A 10,000-nucleotide genomic window follows, 5' to 3' on the forward strand; every position below is an offset into this window, starting at 1 on the left:
GAATCGAACCCTGATTCCCCGTTACCCGTTATCACAAAGGTAGGCACGTAGCGTACCTTCGACAGTTGATAGGGCAGACACTTGAATGATACGTCGTCGGTGCAGAGACCGTACGATCCGCGTGGTTATCCAGAGTCATCAAACGTCACAGGACGAACCCGGTCGGTTTTGATCTGATAAAAGCGCGCCTCCCGAAGTCGGCGCTTAATGCATGTATTAGCTCTAGAATTACCACAGTTATCCACTTCGCTTACGAGACCAAATAAACCAAGACTGATTTAATGAGCCATTCGCAGTTTCGCTTTACGAGAACTCGTACTTGCACCTGCATGGCTTAATCTTTGAGACAAGCATATCACTACTGGCAGGATCAACCAGATAGCTGCGACAGCTGCGCTCGGCCCTTGCTGGGCCGCCCGGCGCGTGCTCGTCGCATTCGTTTAAGACCGAGGCGATCGCCTGCGGCCGTACTCGGCTTCGACAGTCGCTGGCCGCGACGTCCACGCTCTCGCCGGCAGTGCCAGGCGGAGCGATTTGCGTTTTTTCTTTGCTCGCCCTCTCTCGGGCTCGATCCATTCAGTTTCGCACAAACAAGAGCTCTGCCGGCCGCCTGCAGCGGTGCCTAAAACCCGGGCATAACAATGCGACCGTTCTGCTAGGCCGACAAGCGCTCAAGCCAGACGCTCGATCGAACGCCCCCTACATATTAGTCGAGACAACGGCTCGCTCATTAGCATCGCGTTTGTACTTTAACTTTTTTCGGCTCGGCTTCTTTCGACGCCGATGCCGGCGACGCAGCACTCTCTCGCCCGCCAGCCACCGAGAAAAGGGTGCGCTCCGACCGGCCCCGCACCGCTCTTTCTTGGCTCATTCGAAATTACTGTCTTTCGCTCTGACATGCCTTACCTAGGGTTAGGTTAGTATGCTTGCACGTTTGTACTTTAACTTTTTTCGGCTCGGCTTCTTTCGACGCCGATGCCGGCGACGCAGCACTCTCTCGCCCGCCAGCCACCGAGAAAAGGGTGCGCTCCGACCGGCCCCGCACCGCTCTTTCATGGCTCATTCGAAATTACTGTCTTTCGCTCTGACATGCCTTACCTAGGGTTAGGTTAGTATGCTTGCACGTTTGTACTTTAACTTTTTTTGGCTCGGCTTCTTTCGACGCCGATGCCGGCGACGCAGCACTCTCTCGCCCGCCAGCCACCTAGAAAAGGGTGCGCTCCGACCGGCCCCGCACCGCTCTTTCTTGGCTCATTCGAAATTACTGTCTTTCGCTCTGACATGCCTTACCTAGGGTTAGGTTAGTATGCTTGCACGTTTGTACTTTAACTTTTTTCGGCTCGGCTTCTTTCGACGCCGATGCCGGCGACGCAGCACTCTCTCGCCCGCCAGCCACCGAGAAAAGGGTGCGCTCCGACCGGCCCCGCACCGCTCTTTCATGGCTCATTCGAAATTACTGTCTTTCGCTCTGACATGCCTTACCTAGGGTTAGGTTAGTATGCTTGCACGTTTGTACTTTAACTTTTTTTGGCTCGGCTTCTTTCGACGCCGATGCCGGCGACGCAGCACTCTCTCGCCCGCCAGCCACCGAGAAAAGGGTGCGCTCCGACCGGCCCCGCACCGCTCTTTCATGGCTCATTCGAGTTTACTGTCTTTCGCTCTGACATGCCTTACCTAGGGTTAGGTTAGTATGCTTGCACGTTTGTACATTAACTTTTTTCGGCTCGGCTTCTTTCGACGCCGATGCCGGCGACGCAGCACTCTCTCGCCCGCCAGCCACCGAGAAAAGGGTGCGCTCCGACCGGCCCCGCACCGCTCATTCTTGGCTCATTCGAAATTACTGTCTTTCGCTCTGACATGCCTTACCTAGGGTTAGGTTAGTATGCTTGCACGTTTGTACATTAACTTTTTTCGGCTCGGCTTCTTTCGACGCCGATGCCGGCGACGCAGCACTCTCTCGCCCGCCAGCCACCGAGAAAAGGGTGCGCTCCGACCGGCCCCGCACCGCTCTTTCATGGCTCATTCGAAATTACTGTCTTTCGCTCTGACATGCCTTACCTAGGGTTAGGTTAGTATGCTTGCACGTTTGTACTTTAACTTTTTTTGGCTCGGCTTCTTTCGACGCCGATGCCGGCGACGCAGCACTCTCTCGCCCGCCAGCCACCTAGAAAAGGGTGCGCTCCGACCGGCCCCGCACCGCTCTTTCTTGGCTCATTCGAAATTACTGTCTTTCGCTCTGACATGCCTTACCTAGGGTTAGGTTAGTATGCTTGCACGTTTGTACTTTAACTTTTTTCGGCTCGGCTTCTTTCGACGCCGATGCCGGCGACGCAGCACTCTCTCGCCCGCCAGCCACCGAGAAAAGGGTGCGCTCCGACCGGCCCCGCACCGCTCTTTCTTGGCTCATTCGAAATTACTGTCTTTCGCTCTGACATGCCTTACCTAGGGTTAGGTTAGTATGCTTGCACGTTTGTACTTTAACTTTTTTTGGCTCGGCTTCTTTCGACGCCGATGCCGGCGACGCAGCACTCTCTCGCCCGCCAGCCACCTAGAAAAGGGTGCGCTCCGACCGGCCCCGCACCGCTCTTTCTTGGCTCATTCGAAATTACTGTCTTTCGCTCTGACATGCCTTACCTAGGGTTAGGTTAGTATGCTTGCACGTTTGTACTTTAACTTTTTTCGGCTCGGCTTCTTTCGACGCCGATGCCGGCGACGCAGCACTCTCTCGCCCGCCAGCCACCGAGAAAAGGGTGCGCTCCGACCGGCCCCGCACCGCTCTTTCATGGCTCATTCGAAATTACTGTCTTTCGCTCTGACATGCCTTACCTAGGGTTAGGTTAGTATGCTTGCACGTTTGTACTTTAACTTTTTTTGGCTCGGCTTCTTTCGACGCCGATGCCGGCGACGCAGCACTCTCTCGCCCGCCAGCCACCTAGAAAAGGGTGCGCTCCGACCGGCCCCGCACCGCTCTTTCTTGGCTCATTCGAAATTACTGTCTTTCGCTCTGACATGCCTTACCTAGGGTTAGGTTAGTATGCTTGCACGTTTGTACTTTAACTTTTTTCGGCTCGGCTTCTTTCGACGCCGATGCCGGCGACGCAGCACTCTCTCGCCCGCCAGCCACCGAGAAAAGGGTGCGCTCCGACCGGCCCCGCACCGCTCTTTCATGGCTCATTCGAGTTTACTGTCTTTCGCTCTGACATGCCTTACCTAGGGTTAGGTTAGTATGCTTGCACGTTTGTACATTAACTTTTTTCGGCTCGGCTTCTTTCGACGCCGATGCCGGCGACGCAGCACTCTCTCGCCCGCCAGCCACCGAGAAAAGGGTGCGCTCCGACCGGCCCCGCACCGCTCTTTCTTGGCTCATTCGAAATTACTGTCTTTCGCTCTGACATGCCTTACCTAGGGTTAGGTTAGTATGCTTGCACGTTTGTACATTAACTTTTTTCGGCTCGGCTTCTTTCGACGCCGATGCCGGCGACGCAGCACTCTCTCGCCCGCCAGCCACCGAGAAAAGGGTGCGCTCCGACCGGCCCCGCACCGCTCTTTCATGGCTCATTCGAAATTACTGTCTTTCGCTCTGACATGCCTTACCTAGGGTTAGGTTAGTATGCTTGCACGTTTGTACTTTAACTTTTTTTGGCTCGGCTTCTTTCGACGCCGATGCCGGCGACGCAGCACTCTCTCGCCCGCCAGCCACCTAGAAAAGGGTGCGCTCCGACCGGCCCCGCACCGCTCTTTCTTGGCTCATTCGAAATTACTGTCTTTCGCTCTGACATGCCTTACCTAGGGTTAGGTTAGTATGCTTGCACGTTTGTACTTTAACTTTTTTCGGCTCGGCTTCTTTCGACGCCGATGCCGGCGACGCAGCACTCTCTCGCCCGCCAGCCACCGAGAAAAGGGTGCGCTCCGACCGGCCCCGCACCGCTCTTTCTTGGCTCATTCGAAATTACTGTCTTTCGCTCTGACATGCCTTACCTAGGGTTAGGTTAGTATGCTTGCACGTTTGTACTTTAACTTTTTTTGGCTCGGCTTCTTTCGACGCCGATGCCGGCGACGCAGCACTCTCTCGCCCGCCAGCCACCTAGAAAAGGGTGCGCTCCGACCGGCCCCGCACCGCTCTTTCTTGGCTCATTCGAAATTACTGTCTTTCGCTCTGACATGCCTTACCTAGGGTTAGGTTAGTATGCTTGCACGTTTGTACTTTAACTTTTTTCGGCTCGGCTTCTTTCGACGCCGATGCCGGCGACGCAGCACTCTCTCGCCCGCCAGCCACCGAGAAAAGGGTGCGCTCCGACCGGCCCCGCACCGCTCTTTCATGGCTCATTCGAGTTTACTGTCTTTCGCTCTGACATGCCTTACCTAGGGTTAGGTTAGTATGCTTGCACGTTTGTACATTAACTTTTTTCGGCTCGGCTTCTTTCGACGCCGATGCCGGCGACGCAGCACTCTCTCGCCCGCCAGCCACCGAGAAAAGGGTGCGCTCCGACCGGCCCCGCACCGCTCTTTCTTGGCTCATTCGAAATTACTGTCTTTCGCTCTGACATGCCTTACCTAGGGTTAGGTTAGTATGCTTGCACGTTTGTACATTAACTTTTTTCGGCTCGGCTTCTTTCGACGCCGATGCCGGCGACGCAGCACTCTCTCGCCCGCCAGCCACCGAGAAAAGGGTGCGCTCCGACCGGCCCCGCACCGCTCTTTCATGGCTCATTCGAGTTTACTGTCTTTCGCTCTGACATGCCTTACCTAGGGTTAGGTTAGTATGCTTGCACGTTTGTACATTAACTTTTTTCGGCTCGGCTTCTTTCGACGCCGATGCCGGCGACGCAGCACTCTCTCGCCCGCCAGCCACCGAGAAAATGGTGCGCTCCGACCGGCCCCGCACCGCTCTTTCATGGCTCATTCGAAATTACTGTCTTTCGCTCTGACATGCCTTACCTAGGGTTAGGTTAGTATGCTTGCACGTTTGTACTTTAACTTTTTTTGGCTCGGCTTCTTTCGACGCCGATGCCGGCGACGCAGCACTCTCTCGCCCGCCAGCCACCTAGAAAAGGGTGCGCTCCGACCGGCCCCGCACCGCTCTTTCTTGGCTCATTCGAAATTACTGTCTTTCGCTCTGACATGCCTTACCTAGGGTTAGGTTAGTATGCTTGCACGTTTGTACTTTAACTTTTTTCGGCTCGGCTTCTTTCGACGCCGATGCCGGCGACGCAGCACTCTCTCGCCCGCCAGCCACCGAGAAAAGGGTGCGCTCCGACCGGCCCCGCACCGCTCTTTCATGGCTCATTCGAGTTTACTGTCTTTCGCTCTGACATGCCTTACCTAGGGTTAGGTTAGTATGCTTGCACGTTTGTACATTAACTTTTTTCGGCTCGGCTTCTTTCGACGCCGATGCCGGCGACGCAGCACTCTCTCGCCCGCCAGCCACCGAGAAAAGGGTGCGCTCCGACCGGCCCCGCACCGCTCTTTCTTGGCTCATTCGAAATTACTGTCTTTCGCTCTGACATGCCTTACCTAGGGTTAGGTTAGTATGCTTGCACGTTTGTACATTAACTTTTTTCGGCTCGGCTTCTTTCGACGCCGATGCCGGCGACGCAGCACTCTCTCGCCCGCCAGCCACCGAGAAAAGGGTGCGCTCCGACCGGCCCCGCACCGCTCTTTCATGGCTCATTCGAAATTACTGTCTTTCGCTCTGACATGCCTTACCTAGGGTTAGGTTAGTATGCTTGCACGTTTGTACTTTAACTTTTTTTGGCTCGGCTTCTTTCGACGCCGATGCCGGCGACGCAGCACTCTCTCGCCCGCCAGCCACCTAGAAAAGGGTGCGCTCCGACCGGCCCCGCACCGCTCTTTCTTGGCTCATTCGAAATTACTGTCTTTCGCTCTGACATGCCTTACCTAGGGTTAGGTTAGTATGCTTGCACGTTTGTACTTTAACTTTTTTCGGCTCGGCTTCTTTCGACGCCGATGCCGGCGACGCAGCACTCTCTCGCCCGCCAGCCACCGAGAAAAGGGTGCGCTCCGACCGGCCCCGCACCGCTCTTTCATGGCTCATTCGAGTTTACTGTCTTTCGCTCTGACATGCCTTACCTAGGGTTAGGTTAGTATGCTTGCACGTTTGTACTTTAACTTTTTTTGGCTCGGCTTCTTTCGACGCCGATGCCGGCGACGCAGCACTCTCTCGCCCGCCAGCCACCTAGAAAAGGGTGCGCTCCGACCGGCCCCGCACCGCTCTTTCTTGGCTCATTCGAAATTACTGTCTTTCGCTCTGACATGCCTTACCTAGGGTTAGGTTAGTATGCTTGCACGTTTGTACTTTAACTTTTTTCGGCTCGGCTTCTTTCGACGCCGATGCCGGCGACGCAGCACTCTCTCGCCCGCCAGCCACCGAGAAAAGGGTGCGCTCCGACCGGCCCCGCACCGCTCTTTCTTGGCTCATTCGAAATTACTGTCTTTCGCTCTGACATGCCTTACCTAGGGTTAGGTTAGTATGCTTGCACGTTTGTACTTTAACTTTTTTTGGCTCGGCTTCTTTCGACGCCGATGCCGGCGACGCAGCACTCTCTCGCCCGCCAGCCACCTAGAAAAGGGTGCGCTCCGACCGGCCCCGCACCGCTCTTTCTTGGCTCATTCGAAATTACTGTCTTTCGCTCTGACATGCCTTACCTAGGGTTAGGTTAGTATGCTTGCACGTTTGTACTTTAACTTTTTTCGGCTCGGCTTCTTTCGACGCCGATGCCGGCGACGCAGCACTCTCTCGCCCGCCAGCCACCGAGAAAAGGGTGCGCTCCGACCGGCCCCGCACCGCTCTTTCATGGCTCATTCGAAATTACTGTCTTTCGCTCTGACATGCCTTACCTAGGGTTAGGTTAGTATGCTTGCACGTTTGTACTTTAACTTTTTTTGGCTCGGCTTCTTTCGACGCCGATGCCGGCGACGCAGCACTCTCTCGCCCGCCAGCCACCTAGAAAAGGGTGCGCTCCGACCGGCCCCGCACCGCTCTTTCTTGGCTCATTCGAAATTACTGTCTTTCGCTCTGACATGCCTTACCTAGGGTTAGGTTAGTATGCTTGCACGTTTGTACTTTAACTTTTTTCGGCTCGGCTTCTTTCGACGCCGATGCCGGCGACGCAGCACTCTCTCGCCCGCCAGCCACCGAGAAAAGGGTGCGCTCCGACCGGCCCCGCACCGCTCTTTCATGGCTCATTCGAGTTTACTGTCTTTCGCTCTGACATGCCTTACCTAGGGTTAGGTTAGTATGCTTGCACGTTTGTACATTAACTTTTTTCGGCTCGGCTTCTTTCGACGCCGATGCCGGCGACGCAGCACTCTCTCGCCCGCCAGCCACCGAGAAAAGGGTGCGCTCCGACCGGCCCCGCACCGCTCTTTCTTGGCTCATTCGAAATTACTGTCTTTCGCTCTGACATGCCTTACCTAGGGTTAGGTTAGTATGCTTGCACGTTTGTACATTAACTTTTTTCGGCTCGGCTTCTTTCGACGCCGATGCCGGCGACGCAGCACTCTCTCGCCCGCCAGCCACCGAGAAAAGGGTGCGCTCCGACCGGCCCCGCACCGCTCTTTCATGGCTCATTCGAAATTACTGTCTTTCGCTCTGACATGCCTTACCTAGGGTTAGGTTAGTATGCTTGCACGTTTGTACTTTAACTTTTTTTGGCTCGGCTTCTTTCGACGCCGATGCCGGCGACGCAGCACTCTCTCGCCCGCCAGCCACCTAGAAAAGGGTGCGCTCCGACCGGCCCCGCACCGCTCTTTCTTGGCTCATTCGAAATTACTGTCTTTCGCTCTGACATGCCTTACCTAGGGTTAGGTTAGTATGCTTGCACGTTTGTACTTTAACTTTTTTCGGCTCGGCTTCTTTCGACGCCGATGCCGGCGACGCAGCACTCTCTCGCCCGCCAGCCACCGAGAAAAGGGTGCGCTCCGACCGGCCCCGCACCGCTCTTTCTTGGCTCATTCGAAATTACTGTCTTTCGCTCTGACATGCCTTACCTAGGGTTAGGTTAGTATGCTTGCACGTTTGTACTTTAACTTTTTTTGGCTCGGCTTCTTTCGACGCCGATGCCGGCGACGCAGCACTCTCTCGCCCGCCAGCCACCTAGAAAAGGGTGCGCTCCGACCGGCCCCGCACCGCTCTTTCTTGGCTCATTCGAAATTACTGTCTTTCGCTCTGACATGCCTTACCTAGGGTTAGGTTAGTATGCTTGCACGTTTGTACTTTAACTTTTTTCGGCTCGGCTTCTTTCGACGCCGATGCCGGCGACGCAGCACTCTCTCGCCCGCCAGCCACCGAGAAAAGGGTGCGCTCCGACCGGCCCCGCACCGCTCTTTCATGGCTCATTCGAGTTTACTGTCTTTCGCTCTGACATGCCTTACCTAGGGTTAGGTTAGTATGCTTGCACGTTTGTACATTAACTTTTTTCGGCTCGGCTTCTTTCGACGCCGATGCCGGCGACGCAGCACTCTCTCGCCCGCCAGCCACCGAGAAAAGGGTGCGCTCCGACCGGCCCCGCACCGCTCTTTCTTGGCTCATTCGAAATTACTGTCTTTCGCTCTGACATGCCTTACCTAGGGTTAGGTTAGTATGCTTGCACGTTTGTACATTAACTTTTTTCGGCTCGGCTTCTTTCGACGCCGATGCCGGCGACGCAGCACTCTCTCGCCCGCCAGCCACCGAGAAAAGGGTGCGCTCCGACCGGCCCCGCACCGCTCTTTCATGGCTCATTCGAAATTACTGTCTTTCGCTCTGACATGCCTTACCTAGGGTTAGGTTAGTATGCTTGCACGTTTGTACTTTAACTTTTTTTGGCTCGGCTTCTTTCGACGCCGATGCCGGCGACGCAGCACTCTCTCGCCCGCCAGCCACCTAGAAAAGGGTGCGCTCCGACCGGCCCCGCACCGCTCTTTCTTGGCTCATTCGAAATTACTGTCTTTCGCTCTGACATGCCTTACCTAGGGTTAGGTTAGTATGCTTGCACGTTTGTACTTTAACTTTTTTCGGCTCGGCTTCTTTCGACGCCGATGCCGGCGACGCAGCACTCTCTCGCCCGCCAGCCACCGAGAAAAGGGTGCGCTCCGACCGGCCCCGCACCGCTCTTTCTTGGCTCATTCGAAATTACTGTCTTTCGCTCTGACATGCCTTACCTAGGGTTAGGTTAGTATGCTTGCACGTTTGTACTTTAACTTTTTTTGGCTCGGCTTCTTTCGACGCCGATGCCGGCGACGCAGCACTCTCTCGCCCGCCAGCCACCTAGAAAAGGGTGCGCTCCGACCGGCCCCGCACCGCTCTTTCTTGGCTCATTCGAAATTACTGTCTTTCGCTCTGACATGCCTTACCTAGGGTTAGGTTAGTATGCTTGCACGTTTGTACTTTAACTTTTTTCGGCTCGGCTTCTTTCGACGCCGATGCCGGCGACGCAGCACTCTCTCGCCCGCCAGCCACCGAGAAAAGGGTGCGCTCCGACCGGCCCCGCACCGCTCTTTCATGGCTCATTCGAGTTTACTGTCTTTCGCTCTGACATGCCTTACCTAGGGTTAGGTTAGTATGCTTGCACGTTTGTACATTAACTTTTTTCGGCTCGGCTTCTTTCGACGCCGATGCCGGCGACGCAGCACTCTCTCGCCCGCCAGCCACCGAGAAAAGGGTGCGCTCCGACCGGCCCCGCACCGCTCTTTCTTGGCTCATTCGAAATTACTGTCTTTCGCTCTGACATGCCTTACCTAGGGTTAGGTTAGTATGCTTGCACGTTTGTACATTAACTTTTTTCGGCTCGGCTTCTTTCGACGCCGATGCCGGCGACGCAGCACTCTCTCGCCCGCCAGCCACCGAGAAAAGGGTGCGCTCCGACCGGCCCCGCACCGCTCTTTCATGGCTCATTCGAAATTACTGTCTTTCGCTCTGACATGCCTTACCTAGGGTTAGGTTAGTATGCTTGCACGTTTGTACTTTAACTTTTTTTGGCTCGGCTTCTTTCGACGCCGA

General features: G+C 55.4%; 1 non-coding gene across 1 annotated transcript in view; it reads right to left on the bottom strand.

Moving 5' to 3' along the window:
• The window catches only part of LOC144419328 (small subunit ribosomal RNA), a 1,810-nt gene extending 1,429 nt beyond the window's left edge, over positions 1-381 (bottom strand). The window contains exon 1 of the ribosomal RNA XR_013473996.1: positions 1-381. This exon is cut by the window's left edge and continues 1,429 nt beyond it. This is a non-coding gene — a ribosomal RNA (small subunit ribosomal RNA).
• Between the last annotated feature and the right edge of the window lie 9,619 nt (positions 382-10,000).

Source organism: Styela clava, unplaced genomic scaffold (genome assembly GCF_964204865.1).
Source record: "Styela clava unplaced genomic scaffold, kaStyClav1.hap1.2 HAP1_SCAFFOLD_35, whole genome shotgun sequence".
In the NCBI taxonomy this organism is placed as follows: Eukaryota; Metazoa; Chordata; class Ascidiacea; order Stolidobranchia; family Styelidae; genus Styela; species Styela clava.